The 16,134-nt window shown below is 44.5% G+C and overlaps 1 protein-coding gene and 1 long non-coding RNA gene across 5 annotated transcripts in view; one reads left to right on the plus strand and one right to left on the minus strand.

The window, feature by feature from the left end:
• The window catches only part of akt3a (v-akt murine thymoma viral oncogene homolog 3a), a 148,948-nt gene that overhangs the window by 65,835 nt on the left and 66,979 nt on the right, over positions 1-16,134 (minus strand). The window lies entirely within an intron of this gene.
• Positions 6,883-15,834, plus strand: LOC129828811 (uncharacterized). 3 transcript variants are annotated; one of them, XR_008755302.1, is made up of 2 exons: positions 6,883-15,563; positions 15,666-15,834. It is a non-coding gene; the product is annotated as an uncharacterized LOC129828811 (long non-coding RNA). The 3 variants fall into 3 exon arrangements; XR_008755303.1 differs by having other exon boundaries at positions 6,883-9,402; positions 15,381-15,834; XR_008755301.1 differs by having other exon boundaries at positions 6,883-9,402.

The raw sequence follows: 16,134 nt of genomic DNA on the forward strand, positions 1-16,134 counted from the left end.
AAACAAAAATCCAGAAAATCACATTGTATGATTTTTAAGTAATTCATTTGCATTTTATTGCATGACATAAGTATTTGATACATCAGAAAAGCAGAACTTAATATTTGTTACAGAAACCTTTGTTTGCAATTACAGAGATCATACGTTTCCTGTAGTTCTTGACCAGGTTTGCACACACTGCAGCAGGGATTTTGGCCCACTCCTCCATACAGACCTTCTCCAGATCCTTCAGGTTTCGGGGCTGTCGCTGGGCAATACGGACTTTCAGCTCCCTCCAAAGATTTTCTATTGGGTTCAGGTCTGGAGACTGGCTAGGCCACTCCAGGACCTTGAGATGCGTCTTACGGAGCCACTCCTTAGTTGCCCTGGCTGTGTGTTTCGGGTCGTTGTCATGCTGGAAGATCCAGCCATGACCCAACTTCAATGCTCTTACTGAGGGAAGTAGGTTGTTGGCCAAGATCTCGCGATACATGGCCCCATCCATCCTCCCCTCAATACGGTGCAGTCATCCTGTCCCCTTTGCAGAAAAGCATCCCCAAAGAATGATGTTTCCACCTCCATGCTTCACGGTTGGGATGGTGTTCTTGGGATTGTACTCATCCTTCTTCTTCCTCCAAACACGGCGAGTGGATTTTAGACCAAAAAGCTCTATTTTTGTCTCATCAGACCACATGACCTTCTCCCATTCCTCCTCTGGATCATCCAGATGGTCATTGGCAAACTTCAGACGGGTCTGGACATGCGCTGGCTTGAGCAGGGGGACCTTGCGTGCGCTGTAGGATTTTAATCCATGACGGCGTAGTGTGTTACTAATGGTTTTCTTTGAGACTGTGGTCCCAGCTCTCTTCAGGTCATTGACCAGGTCCTGCCGTGTAGTTCTGGGCTGATCCCTCACCTTCCTCATGATCATTGATGCCCCACGAGGTGAGATCTTGCATGGAGCCCCAGACCGAGGGTGATTGACCGTCATCTTGAACTTCTTCCATTTTCTAATAATTGCGCCAACAGTTGTTGCCTTCTCACCAAGCTGCTTGCCTATTGTCCTGTAGCTCATCTCAGCCTTGTGCAGGTCTACAATTTATCCCTGATGTCCTTACACAGCTCTCTGGTCTTGGCCATTGTGGAGAGGTTGGAGTCTGTTTGATTGAGTGTGTGGACAGGTGTCTTTTATACAGGTAACGAGTTCAAACAGGTGCAGTTAATACAGGTAATGAGTGGAGAACAGGAGGGCTTCTTAAAGAAAAACTAACAGGTCTGTGAAAGCCAGAATTCTTACTGGTTGGTAGGTGATCAAATACTTATGTCATGCAATAAAATGCTAATGAATTACTTAAAAATCATACAATGTGATTTTCTGGATTTTTGTTTTAGATTCCGTCTCTCGTAGTTGAAGTGTACCTATGATAAAAATTACAGACCTCTACATGCTTTGTAAGTAAGAAAACCTGCAAAATCGGCAGTGTATCAAATACTTCTTCTCCCCACTGTATGTGGTAGGCCTTGCGCCTGCACCTTAAAATCCTGCTAGATGATCCCACCTTTTCACCAGTGTTGGTGGTTTTATATGGCCTGAACACAGCAGTGGTAACTGTAATAGCCTAGACTAGGCTAGTTCTCAGAGACCTCACAGAGTGCCTGTTATAATCTACCACCTGGCTCATTCAGGGGGAGGCTCTCTAACTGTGCATACCTCCACAGCTGCACTGCCTTGTGCTGCTGCCAGTTGGGGTGTGCGGGTGGGTGGGGGGCTGGTGAGGGCAAACCGGCCGGGAGAGATGCTCCACTACTGAGGAGGCCTGGACCCCAGGGGGCGCCTGTGCTAATCAACCTGTCCACTCCCCTGTTCCGCCCCTCCTCACACAGCCAGCCTGCCATCAGAGGGGGTAGGGACAACCCCACCACCACCCCCAGCCACAGCAAGAGGGCAGTGTGAACCACAGAGGGAGGGATAAGACTAACACACCTCTCCCAAGCCTAAAACCAACCCCACCCAAGTACAGCCACTGACTGGTACTACACACACTCAAGTGTTTTGGCCTATACTATCAGGGGATGTGAGTGCAAGAAAAATGGAGACAGAGAACGAGAGAAATACTCTGGAAGTCAAATACAACAAGCTATAATGTAGATGAGTGTGCAGTTGTAATAAATAAAGACCCCATCAGACTCACCAGGAAGCCAGAGTAAACACCATCCTTCTCCCCCAATCCCCCTTCTCTCTCTCCTCCCCCACTCCCTGGATCCAGGGGCTTTGACAGCAGTCATCTGGAGGCCCTCTCTCCCCATAACAAACAGGTGTTCCGTTTCACAACCTCCTCCCCCTCCCTCTCTCCCCCACCCTAGTGCAAACTGTTAGGGAGGCCTTTCTGCTCTGAAAGCAGCTGCGGTGGCTATAATTAGCCAGTGGGCCACGGCGGCGGCGGCTGCTGCTGCTGCAGAGAGGAGAGCGCTCCTGTTGCCATTGTATAAAGTTGTGTTATGAGTTGAGACGTGCAGTGCAGTCAGGGGGGGATGTATGAATTATGGATGGGGGATCCATGCTCAGAGGAAAGCCTGCTTCTGTCTATGTGCTGATGGTGATACTAACAGGAGAGTGGAGGAGGAAAGAGGGACAACCTCAGGGAACCTGCCCAGTGAGCCTGCCTGTATTCAGTTATGTCATATCGACTGTACTGTACCAATAATATTTAACCTGGTTTACATTAAACCAGATACGAGGTGATTGTGGAGCAATGATTATGGCAGACCATAATTCCTATTTCCTTACATTCTGTAGCTCCACAGTTAAAATGTGTATTGATAGAACTATGTTTGGATTGCTGATTACCCCTGCATCTATGTGTCAAAGAGCCCTGCAACGAAATATGTGTCAAATTGACTTGTCTACCTAGGGGTTCCCTCATTTGATTGGCAACCAATAGGGGTCAGTCTACTACACAGTCATCTCTCCCCGGCTGAGAGCGAAAGCCATGTGTGACTATGTGGTGAATGTGTGTATATGTGTGAATCAGTTGAGAATTGTATGACAGAGGAATCAATAGTGGGCTGAAGTAAGAGTACCCATAGCGTGAAACATAATACCTCTTTCCTCTCTGCCTATAGTTCTTGCTGACATGAGTTGGGACAAGATTTAGTGGTGGAGAAGATAAGCATTTTGTCGTGCCGTTAAATTCCCAGGGCATGGCACCTCAACACCACCATGCAGTGTCTGATCAGGAACATAGTCTTCCTATCCTATTCACAGAGCGCAGCCATCACCTCTGTAGCACAGAACAGCCTGTTCTCTCCACAATACACCTCAGCTTGTCCCCATTCCACAGCTATTACTGAACTGAGCCCTACTCAAGATGAGACAAAGCAGCAAGAACTAGGCAATAAAGTCCCTCAGCACATTTGAATGAACAGAGTAGCTGTGGACTGGATGATACTGCAACAGAGGAGCTATGGACTGGATGATACTGCAACAGAGGAGCTGTGGACTACAACAGAGTGTGGACTGGATGATACTGCAACAGAGGAGCTGTGGACTGGATGATACTGCAACAGAGGAGCTGTGGACTGGATGATACTGCAACAGAAGAGCTGTGGACTGCAACAGAGGAGCTGTGGACTGGATGATACTGCAACAGAAGAGCTGTGGACTGCAACAGAGGAGCTGTGGACTGGATGATACTGCAACAGAGGAGCTGTGGACTGGATGATACTGCAACAGAGGAGCTGTGGACTGGATGATACTGCAACAGAAGAGCTGTGGACTGCAACAGAGGAGCTGTGGACTGGATGATACTGCAACAGAAGAGCTGTGGACTGCAACAGAGGAGCTGTGGACTGGATGATACTGCAACAGAGGAGCTGTGGACTGGATGATATTGCAACAGAGGAGCTGTGGACTACAACAGAGGAGCTGTGGACTACAACAGAGGAGCTGTGGACTGGATGATACTGCAACAGAGGAGCTGTGGACTACAACAGAGGAGCTGTGGACTGGATGATACTGCAACAGAGGAGCTGTGGACTACAACAGAGGAGCTGTGGACTACAACAGAGGAGCTGTGGACTACAACAGATGAGCTGTGGACTACAACAGATGAGCTGTGGACTGGATGTGAATGGATACATCTCTGTGACGGGTTGCTAGGCTATGAAGGGGTTTTAGGTGCACCAGGGGAAATCACCTTCACCCAGAAATATATATGTTCATATCACTTACCTTTATGAACAGGTCCAGAGTTGGTGAGGGTGAAGAGGCAGCGCCGGAGAAAAAGAGAAAGAGAGAGATGCTTAGAGAAATGTAAAGAATCATCATAGAACAAACCGGAAACTATATACAGTACATATATGCTTGCTGTTTGGGGTGTTAGGCTGGGTTTCTGTACAGCACTTTGAGATATCAGCTGATGTAAGAAGGGCTATATAAATACATTTGATTTGCTTTGATACATACACGGGAGAACAAATCAGTGTGTGTTTGTGTGTACGTAGGTAGGTGAGCAAACTGCCCAGTGCCCATTTTCAAAAGTCACACTCATCTCTCCTTCACACACACACTTCTCTCCACATCCACCCGACCATGACAGACAAAGCTCCTGACAAAGCTCCTGAAGAAAAGAGGGAGGTGTGTTGTTCAGGCCCTCTCCCCACAAAAGCCTGCTTGTCTCCTTACACTTAAGAGCCATTAAAAGCACATTGACCCTGTGTCCTGACGTACGTGCGCCTGGCGTGCTGCCTCAATGGCCACACACTCGGGGCGTGCGCAAGTGTTTGCCGAGCCCTTCAGTGCTTCTCTTGCGGCCACTGCCCTCTTGCACAAAACGCAAAGCCATTAAATAATTAATCCATCATGTTAAAAGATTCTGACAGCCTACACAAGTTAGTCCAGTCATGGCTTATGAAATAAGGGCATGGAAGGTGATTTCTACATGATAAATTGACTGATTGATTGATTGGTCTTGGGTCTTTCCCACTTCTAAAATAACTGTACATTGGTATTTCCTGGAGGCATAACTACAAGTGTCAGATGGAAAAGAGCTTTCTGATAACTGTCACAAACAGAGATTGTGGTTGATGTAAATAGTCCAGTAACGCACCGAGAAATCATATAGCCTATGCATATAGGCCTATATAAAAGAGAACCATGTTTGGACTTTTTGTGGTGTACTGTAGACATAATTGTAATTTGCCAAGGAGCTACAATTTGAGCATCCCTCCCCTGCTAATGCTTGGTGGCCTAGTGAGATCTAAAGTCAAACAGGATGGAATCAACTAGGCCTGTTGGGGTGACCGTATTATCGCTACACCAGCAGTCATGAGTCAATAACAGGTTGAAACTGAGTGGAAAGCATAGACGTAGTGGATATTGTTTCAGAGCCAAACACAACGAAATGGACAGTTCTTTCTAAGGTGATGATTCATTCAAAGCATTTAAGAGGTTGCATGTAGAACCCCCATATGCATATTAGAGCTTATGCATACGCATAGGCCTTTATATGAGCCCAAGCCTGAAAAAAAGCCTGAATTAAAATAATGATTGTTCCATTATACAACAATTATACCACAGCATTGTTGAATACTCATTTCTGATTGGCTAGAAGGGGATTCTAGAATGGTCATTAAAACCAGATAATGTGAAAGTTGGAAAAGATACCAAGACACCTTGCAATCATGACGCAATATGCACGTGCACATGCAGACCATACTTGCTACAAAGTTACAGAAAGCTAAACCAACAATCCCACAAACCAAAATTGGATAAGCGCAGGTCCAACGAATAAAACGTAGGTAGCTAGCAACTGATTTGTTTTTTTCAGAGACATCATTTTTTGGAACATCTGATGACCTAACATAGTGAGTGATGAAAATGAATTTCTCCGGGCCCTACTGTAGTCATGACGCAAGTGGCGCTATGATGTCCAATCCTCCCACATTTCTAGTTTGACCAGCTATTTCCAGCAATTGATATTTTGAATTTGGTTGTCATATTGGCAACAAACTATTTAGCTAGCTTCTAGCCTAGTGTTTGATATGCAATGTGATCTCATAATGAACAGTGACGGCAAGTGTCCTGACGAGAGGGCACTATGCCAGGCAAAATTGGGCATCATTAGCTCATTGTCATGGATGTATCCAAATGAATATCAATAGAAAACAGTTTAAACAAATGCAAATGCAGCTACTTTGCTGTTAATCTGTCTGCAGAGACCGTGACTGTGTTAGCCGTAGCTAGTCTTCTACCTAGCAAGCAAGCAAGGGATAAGAACCTTGCTGGTGAGCATGGCAACGGAACATATAGAATGAGCAACTGGGTCGCGTCCTTAAATATATAACTAATCGAACAAACGACTGGGTCGCGTCCTTAAATATATAACTAATCGAACAAACGACTGTGTCGCGTCTCTAGCAACCAAAGATGAGAAGATGAGATGAAGTATGAAATATAAAAAATTATAAGAATTAAACCAGTAAATGTGTACTTTAGTATTGTTTTCTTTGGTAACTGTGGTATAAGCGGGATAAACGTCTCCGTTCTGTACATTAACTTAATGTAATCATGATAGCTGTACTGGGGTCGGAAAGCTCAGTGTACACAAGCGTATCGGTAGGGTCGGTATCTTCTGGCAAGGAGAGAACATATAGGCCTAGGCGATGCGGTTGGTTCATTGATTTTGCAGGGCGGCTTGCAGAGTAGGCTAGCTAGCCTACAATTATAGTGAATTTGTATTTGATATTATATTTTCATAATTAAATAGACTGACACATTATTTAGCTACAGAATATCTCACCACTGTGTGTTTCCATCTCCTCCTTTCTCCATTCCTTTCTGGAGCACGCAGAGAGAGGGGCTGTCAACAGTCTAAATATGTTTTGTTGAGGGCCTCCCGGGTGGGGCAGTGGTCTAGGGCACTGCATCGCAGTGCTAGCTTCGCCACCAGAGTCTCTGGGTTCGCGCCCAGGCTCTGTCGCAGCCGGCCGCGACCGGGAGGTCCATGGGGCGACGCACAATTGGCCTAGCGTCGTCCGGGTTAGGGAGGGTTTGGCTGGTAGGGATATCCTTGTCTCATCGCGCTCCAGCGACTCCTGTGGCGGGCCGGGCGCAGTGCACGCTAACCAAGGGGGCCAGGTGCACGGTGTTTCCTCCGACACATTGGTGCGGCTGGCTTCCGGGTTGGAGGCGCGCTGTGTTAAGAAGCAGTGCGGCTTGGTTGGGTTGTGCTTCAGAGGACGCATGGCTTTCGACCTTCGTCTCTCCCGAGCCCGTACGGGAGTTGTAGCGATGAGACAAGATAGTAATTACTAGCGATTGGATACCACGAAAATTGGGGAGAAAAGGGGATAAAATAAAAAATAAAAAAATGTTTTGTTATGAAAGCATGTTACTATTGATGTTCCCGAACAGATTTCATTTGGTTTCACAAATTTAGCCCCCTTTCCCTTTTCCACATTTTTTCCCCGTTACAGCCTTATTCTAAAATTGATTAAATATTTTATTCTCCTCATCTATCTAAACCCAATACCCCATAATGAGAAAGTGAAAACAGTTTATGTGTGTGTAAATTTACTAAAAATAAAACACAGAAATACCTTATTTACATAAGTATAAATACCCTTTGCTATGAGATCCGAAATTGAGCTCAGGCGCATCCTGTTTCCATTCATCATCCTTGAGATGTTTCTACAACTTGTGGTAAATTCAATTGATTGGACATGATTTTGAAAAGGCACACACCTGTCTATATAAGGTCCCACAGTTGACAGTGCCTGTCAGAGCAAAAACCAATGCATGAGGTCGAAGGAATTGTCTGTAGAGCCCCGAGACAGGATTCTGTTTCGGCACCCAAAAAAATGTCTGCAGCATTGAAGGTCCCCAAGAACACATCGATTTTCAGCGGCAGCGACTGTGAGACTAGTCAGGATCAAGGGAAAGATGAACGGAGCAAAGTACAGAGAGATCCTTGATGAAAACCTGCTCTAGAGAGCTCAGGACCTCAGACTGGGAGCGAAGGTTCACCTTCCAACAGAACAACGACCCCAAGCACACAGCCAAGACAATGCAGAAGTGGCTTCAGGACAAGTCTCTGAATGTCCTTGAGTGGCCCAGCCAGAGTCCGGACTTGAACCCGATCGAACATTTCTGGAGAGACCTGAAAAAGGCTGTGCTGCGACGCTCCCCATCCAACCTGACAGAGCTTGAGAGGATCTGCAGAGAAGAATGGGAAAAACTCCCCAAATACAGATGTACCAACCTTGGAGTGTCATACCCAAGAAGACTCGAGGCTGTAATCACTGCCAAAGGTGCTTCAACAAAGTACTGAGTAAAGGGTCTGAATACTTACGCAAATGTAATATTTCAGTTGATTATTTGTTTTATTTGCAAAAATTCCCCAAAACCTGTTTTTGCTTTGTCATTATGGGGTATTGTATGTAGATTGATTAGGTAAAAAAATTATTGAAACCATTTTAGAATAAGGCAGTAACTTAAGTCAAGGGGTCTGAATACTTTTCAAATGCACTGTAGTTGCATCATGCAGGCCATATATGTTTTGATTTCTAAGACATTCTAAGGTTTGTATCATTCACAACTAAAGTTGCCAAATCACTAGATTTAAAGTTTATAGAATCTATTTCTAATTATGACTTTATGCTCAACATAGCCACTTCATATGCACACTCGCTCGGGAATGGGAAAAATATCATTTCTATTCAATTGTATTCTTATCTGTGTATTCGTGGATGCCAAGGGAAGCCAAGCTTCCCCCAAAAATGTACCAATAAATTAGCTTTTGTCTCTCTGTGTTCCATAATTTCCCATCAATTCACAAGAGGCTGAATGTATCTCACAGGAAAAAGGATCCGAGCGAGCGAAATAGCGCCCCTCTGTCTCTCTACTTGTAGACCATCTATCTGATGCTGTCTGGTCCAAATGAGTATGACATTGTTGCCAACCGTAGCATTGAAGGCAAGGGAAGCCAGCGAGTGTCCTATCAAATCCCATTGAGAGCATACGTCATTGACAGAAAAACGTGAATTGTTGTATCTCTTGATGTTGTTGTCCTCCGGAGGCTAGCTAACCAGCTAGCTAAAATGGGCCCTTCCCTAAATTATTCATGGAGGAGATAGGGATTTGGACTTGTGGTTTTACTTAAACCTCCATACTGGCCAATGATTAAAACGACGATTCTGGTGCAACCATACATTGTGCCACTGGCCTGAGAAGATGAAAGTTTGATATGCATCTAGATGTAGAAGGCTAATGTTAACTAGCTAACGTTGCCCGTGAATGGAAGTTAGGCTAGTGAGCAAGCATTTTAGGCAGGTAACCTAGGACAACAACAAATTAAAGTGTGCACTGTATGACAAGAGTGAGCATGAAAGAGAGGATGGCATTTGTGTTTCTCTACAAGTAAGGTGAGTCAACATGTTTTTCTACTTGCATGAACGTGCACACATACGCAGAGAAATCAGAACCATGGACAGCCACATCATATTTAGCTTACATTGATTGGACTACATTGTTTTTGGTATCTTTTAGTTGTCACTGTATTAGACTAAGCCGAGGTTCTACATCAATAGTTGTTTAGTAGTCCGAAAATGTTGGAAACATTAACTTGCTTGACCATGCTGTAGGTCATGTAACTGTCTTACTGTACATGCAATATGCTTTGTGGACTTCACTGGACAGGGGTTGCTATCCAGTTTTGTTATAAAACAAAGGTGTGGTTAAATTTCTACCACTGTGTCTTCTTATTGTCTCTGCCTTTAGGTCTATATTTCATGGTCGCAGGGCATATGAATTAACAGGTTATAGAGTAAACAACACAATTATCACAACACATGGGTTGTAATATGGAGAGGCTTGGCTTCCCCAGTACCCATGCACCAGTACGGATTCTTCTTACTAGAAAATCATAGAATAGAAAATAATGGAATGGGATTGATAAGCATCTCTTCTCTGCTGAATGAACTATATAATGGATGTGTTGTGATGGTGTATATTAAATGGATTTATTAGACTTTTTAAAATGTAGATGTTCTAAAGGCGCATATCATAAATGGGCTCCTGAGTGGCGCAGCTGTCTAAGGCACTGCATCTCAGTGCAAGAGGTGTCACTACAGTCCCTGGTTCGAATCCAGGCTGTATCACATCTGGACGTGATTGGGAGTCCCATAGGGCGGAGCACAATTGACCCAGCATCGTCATGGTTTGGCAGGTGTAGGCCAATATTGTAAATAAGAATTTGTTCTTAACTGATTTGCCTAGTTAAATAAAAAAATTTTAATTTTTTTTTAATCAAACATCAGCAGCTTATATGAGTGGAGGCACGGAGATGCTAAACATGTTTGTTAATTATCAGTCAATTACTGTGAGACCGGCAGTCATTTGCATTACCGGCCACAGCCCTAGAATCAACCCAGACTAAATGTTCCAAGTCATTCTGGACATCTACCTCCTTCTAGGAACTACAGTCTCAGTGGGATATGGAGGAAGAAAGTCTATCCTTCTACTGCCTTTGCTTCAGATGGTGCTGTCCTGTTTGTGAGACTCAAACAGCTGTGCACTTTGTGGTTCCCGCAACACATGTCCATATCTGATCCCTCTTTAAAGCTGCTCCCTTGTCTGTGAATGGGATGGATAAATACTGTGTCCATCTAATTCTGACATTGGCAGTAGGCAAGTGCCAACTACCCAACCTGCCCTCAATGGGCCTGACACTGAGAGGTGAATCTTAGACAAGCCCTTTAGACTTTGGACCAATATATCACAGGACTTCACACTTATTCAAACCATAAAGTAATAGCAAGAGCAATGACACAACAAGAGAGTGCATTGTCTTGGCAGAAGCAGCGAATGTGACACACGCTTGAGCGGAATACAGTTGGACAGACACTTCAAACCATAAAGAAAAATAGAAAGTCACAAGTTTGTTGTTGTTGTTGGTTGTTACAGTAGGCAGTCATTGCCTAGTACTGAAGCAACCGGGTGAAAACAGGAAGCGATGACGGAAGCCTATAAAGAAATGTTTGTTTTATCGGGTTAGTGGCACCATAGACTTCCAAATTTGCATCCCAATGGTGAAACTCTCCGAACACTAAGACAGTTGTCTTTTTTAAAAGGGGATTGGATGAGAGAAGAGAAGGGGGGGGATCACAATGAAGACTTGCTTCGGACCCAAACAATCCTTGCCTTTGTCCTGCTAGAAAATGCTTAACTGTGCTCCGGCCCAGCACCCAGCATACCAATTAGTGAAGCTTTGACTCACTATCAGACAAGCCCGAGACTCAAAAGGTCACTGTCTGGGCCGTTTACAGACACATCGGGGTCCCAAGTCTAGGACTACATCCCAAATTGCACCCTATTCCCTACATTGTGCATTACTTTTGACCAGAGCCTTACGGGCCGTGGTAAAAGTAGTTTACTATATAGGGAATAAGGTACCATTTGGAACACAAGCTAGAGCCTGCCAGACACACATCCTTCCTTTCCCAATCCCCAGCCACAAACTCTCACATTGAGACACATTAAATAAACACACCCCCTCTTTCAACCTACAACATACTGCTCTGTAGAGACTTCCTCTTTCCTTTAAGGCACTATTTTTTCATTGAGCTGGCTAGTCTTGTACAGTGTCGTTTTTTGACAGCCTACTGTACATCATTCATGAAGAGCAAAGGGAGTGAGTGGAGAGCATCGGGATACAGTGTACATCAGTGTGGTGTCCTGTCCTCAGCATGACTGTTTACCTTAGCTCATACTGAATCTACACTCTGTGTCCTGAGGGGGAAGAGGCATTAATGTGCCCTCTTCATGACAGTGCTGGTGTGTGTGGACCATGATAGATCCTTAGTGATGTGGACACGAGGACTTGAAGCTCTCAATCCAATCCACCATAGCCCCGACGATGTGAATGGGGGCATACTCGGCCCTCCATTTCCTGTGGTCTATGTTTTTCTGACGTTGAGGGAGAGGTTGTTGTCCTGGCACCATGTAAACTTACTGTTGTTTAGCAGGGTATGAAAAACAAACCAACAAATGACCAACAGTAGGCTATATCTATGAACTAACATGTACCTCCTTGCTCCGGCAGTTACGTCGTTGTAGGTAGAATCATTACACTGACTTAATCCAGTCAGGATGATCAGGTTTTCCCTATTAATAGAACTGACTCTCCCTTGTCCTGTCTCCTGGGTCACATCATGACCTGTCTGATCTGTTAAGTCACTTTCACCAGGGTACACACTTGTACACAAACATAAAACAGTCCTTATTTACACAGTTGTGCTGCCAGGAAGCCTGAATCATTAAGATGCTTTCAAAGTATCTTTCAGTTCTCCACTTCATCTAGCACAGCAAGGACACACTCTACAAGCAGGAAGATACAAACATGGATGAGGATCTACAATGCGCCTAGGTGTCATAACAACATTTGGTCAGTTGAACAGCACCATGTTACTACCTTGACATTAGTTCTCCTGTCACCTCCCTAGTGTTGTACAAAAGGCTTTGTTGTGTTTTGTTGCTATTACTTAGTCCTGACTTCCTCCTCAGCGCTCTTGAAAGGCTGGTATTCCCATGGCACTTTCACTTCCTGTCTATCAGCCAGTGAAGTTCTGGGTTCAGGTCTGGGGAGCGTGCCCAGAAGAGACCGCTCGAGTAGGAAGTGGGAAGAGAGAGAAACAAGAGGCAAGGAGTGTCTTGGTTGCAACAACACATTTCAACATTACACCACTCAACCTTTGGTTCCGGTTCTCTGTCATGTACACGGAAGAGAAGTCATTAAGCCATAAAGCCGTTGGTAATGTCAACATTACCTCTTTAGGAGTATGACACAAGTAGGGCTGTGACGGTCATGGACTTTTGGCTGATTGTAATTGGCCAGCCAAATGTCTGCTGTCTCCGTAATAACCGTTCAAATAGAAAATATATACATTAAAAGAGGCTCATTTTCTAATTTCCTGCATGTGCTGCCATAGAAATAGAATGAATAGAACGGGCATCCCGAATAATAGTGAAGACATCACAACTATGAAATAACAATATGGAATCATGTAGTAAGCAAACATTTTTGTTGTTATACATGTATATATATATATTTTAGATTTTAGATTCTTCAAAGTAGCCACCCTTTGCCTTGACAGCTTTACACACTCTTGACATTCTCTCAACCAGCTCCACTGGTCTCATTGGTCATTGTTCCAATATTTGTATGTGGATAGGAGATGATACGTGTGCAAGTACAGTTGCCATGTGTGACTGCCTGTCTGCATATGAATGTACTCTGGGCTCAGTCACTTAAGTGAAATATTTCCCCTGAGATTGGGCGATGATTAATGGACTTGGTGATAGCCAGCCAGCCAGCCAGTAGATGTTAGACCAGATGGGAAAGCAGAGTTTCTTTTAGAGAAGTTTGTCAAGTAAAGTCTAACATAGCATACTAGACACACTAAGCACATCAGCTAAGGTACATTAACCTTACAGTACCTTAGCATTGACATTAGCATTAATATTAATAATAAGATTATTACAAACAAAAAAAAGAATTTCCCTCAAGGGAGTATGAACTATTGCTCATTGTCAATTTCTATTAAACCGGTGCGATGTTAGCCTATTTACCAGCCTCTCTCTGCTGTGGGGTGATAGAGACAGATATGAATGTGCCCCTCATAGATGCAACATGCTCTTTGATTGGTGCTAGTTATACCAGATAAGACCTGTCGTTGTGGTGTGGGAGTGGGGCAGCTGTGTGGCTCCAGTCACTCCCTCATTAACGATGAGGGCCAGACCAGCTGTATGACACAAATCCACTGGAAGACAAGAGAAGAAAGAGAAGGAAGAAAATAACCTATCTCTCAGAGACAAAGAGAGGGAGAGGGGTGAGGCCCCTCCGTGCTGCGACGAGATCGGCTTCACGTCCCCAGGGAGCTCCACCTGCCACCTGGCCAGCCCTCACCCCTTACCCCGCCCCTCTTGGTCCCCCTTTGTGTCCCCTCTATGGTGACAGAAGATCCGGTCACATTTGTGTGTTTTCATCTTTCCTTTCTGACTGTGTGTTTTCAACTTGGAGGAGGCGCCTCCCTCACTTCTGACTTGGTACCATCTGCATCAACAGAACAAAGGATGGATGATGAAGAATAGATCAAAGCTAATGGTGTCAAAAACACTTCCTTCATTTTCATAATCTGCCTGTTTTTAACTAAACTGACTATCCAAGTGTTAAATTGTTAAATGGATCAAATGTCTGCCCGGATTACAATGAGTGTCCCCCCCCTGTTAATGCACACATACTGTACCAGGCATTTCATCCATACACTTGGCATGAGGACATGGCTGAGTGCAGATGTATTGCCACCCACTCAAAGGGGGGTTAACACCCTTCCAGACGCAGTCACACTGGGCAGGGTAAAGGAAGGCCAAGTAGCGCCCTAATCCTCACACTGGCTTGGCCAGCCTTTTTGTTTGGTTTCCATTATTATTGATATGTCCCCATCTCTGAGTGCCATCTGGGGGCTTTGTGTGCCCTGCGGCCAGCTTTGTTACCAGGAGAAGCTCTGTTACAATGGGGAAGGGGGCCTGGTTGAGAGGAGTAGGGAGCAGTGGAGACCCTTCAGCTCCTAAAGGGGGCTGTGCCCTGCCCTCTCTCTTTCCCCTCTGGGACTCCATACCCCGGTCGCTAGTGATGCGCGCGTTGACTCATAACCCGCAGTCCCCGTGGTTATATACCTGAGCTGGTTGAATAAAGAGAAAATAATACCTTTAAAAAATCTATACAAATTTGACAGTTACAAAATGGGGACTTCAAATAGGCCTATGGCACGTAAAGGGAACTATAGTCTATTGTTCAAATGGGTTAAAGGGAAACTGAAATCTGGACACGGAGTATACCCTCTCACATAGCCTTAATATTAACTCCTACAGAATTCAGCATTTCTTGCAGTAAAATGAAGGCTACATTTTGACTCAGGAATAGGAGTGGCGGAATATGATTTCTTTCTTTCAGCCTCTTGAGAGAATGTGAATGTGCAATTAGATACCGTCTGTAGAGGTGCTGTCTTTATCAGCATCATAAAACCTGATAGTATTTCAACTAGATAAAATATGCATCCAAGCCAAACTTAAATCTTATCAGAAATATGTTGGGTCGTTTTCAGAGCTTTCCATTTCCTTACAACCGGTCAAACTGATGTCATTTGGAAATGTAGCACAGAAAATCTTATTATTTTATTATTTCATTTTCTCCCTTGTCGTCTAAACGTCTTTGCGCCGTGAATGAAGCAGAGATGACAGAGAACTTTCCAGATGTAAACTAGACTGAAGCATTCATTCTATCGATTTACTGTCACGAATCCCGCTTCCTGAGTCTGTGTTTGTCTGTGTTTCTGTCCTGGAGTGTGTTTCCGGTGTCCTGGAACGCACCCTGTCTGGTTGCCGGGCGAATTAGCTTGTTGGGAGATTGATGTTCACCCGCACCTGTATCCCATCAGTAATCTGCACACCTGTCCTGATCATCACCTCTCCCCTTCAAAAGCTCTGACCTGACATCCATTCCCTGCCGGATCGTTAGCCATGAACAGTATGTGGTGCCATAGTATCAGCCTCAAGTTGGATAGTATTTGTTTTGTTGTTTTTTTCATATTGCTTGCCTTAAACTTACCTCTGTTTGTTTTGTCTTCAGTTACTCACCCGGATCATTTACCCCATGCCCGCCTGGTCGACGGAGGATTCCGCTACCCCATTGGATTCACCTATTTACTCCCATCAACTCACCACCGCTCCCCGCTACGCCATCTGGATATATCTACCCATTCACATTTCCTTGTAAATAAATACTCACCTTCTTCCTACGCTCCTTGTCCTGGTCTGCTTCTGGGTTCGATTTTGACAGAGCGTGACATTTACAGTTTTTTACAATCACCTTGGCACTAACTTCAGAACCTTGCTGTCATTTTGCTGACACGAAACACACAAAACTTTTCAAAACTCTTAACACTTTTTCCAATTGCTTGGATACAATACACATAAAGCTAAGATCATTTGTTCATTGAACTAAAATCACCTGTTCAAAATGAAAACTTAACATCAAAGTATTACCATTTCAAAATGCAATTCACACATTACATCTGAGATGACTGTCTATTCATTTC

The sequence above is a fragment of the Salvelinus fontinalis genome, chromosome 30, assembly GCF_029448725.1.
Source record: "Salvelinus fontinalis isolate EN_2023a chromosome 30, ASM2944872v1, whole genome shotgun sequence".
Lineage (NCBI taxonomy): Eukaryota > Metazoa > Chordata > Actinopteri > Salmoniformes > Salmonidae > Salvelinus > Salvelinus fontinalis.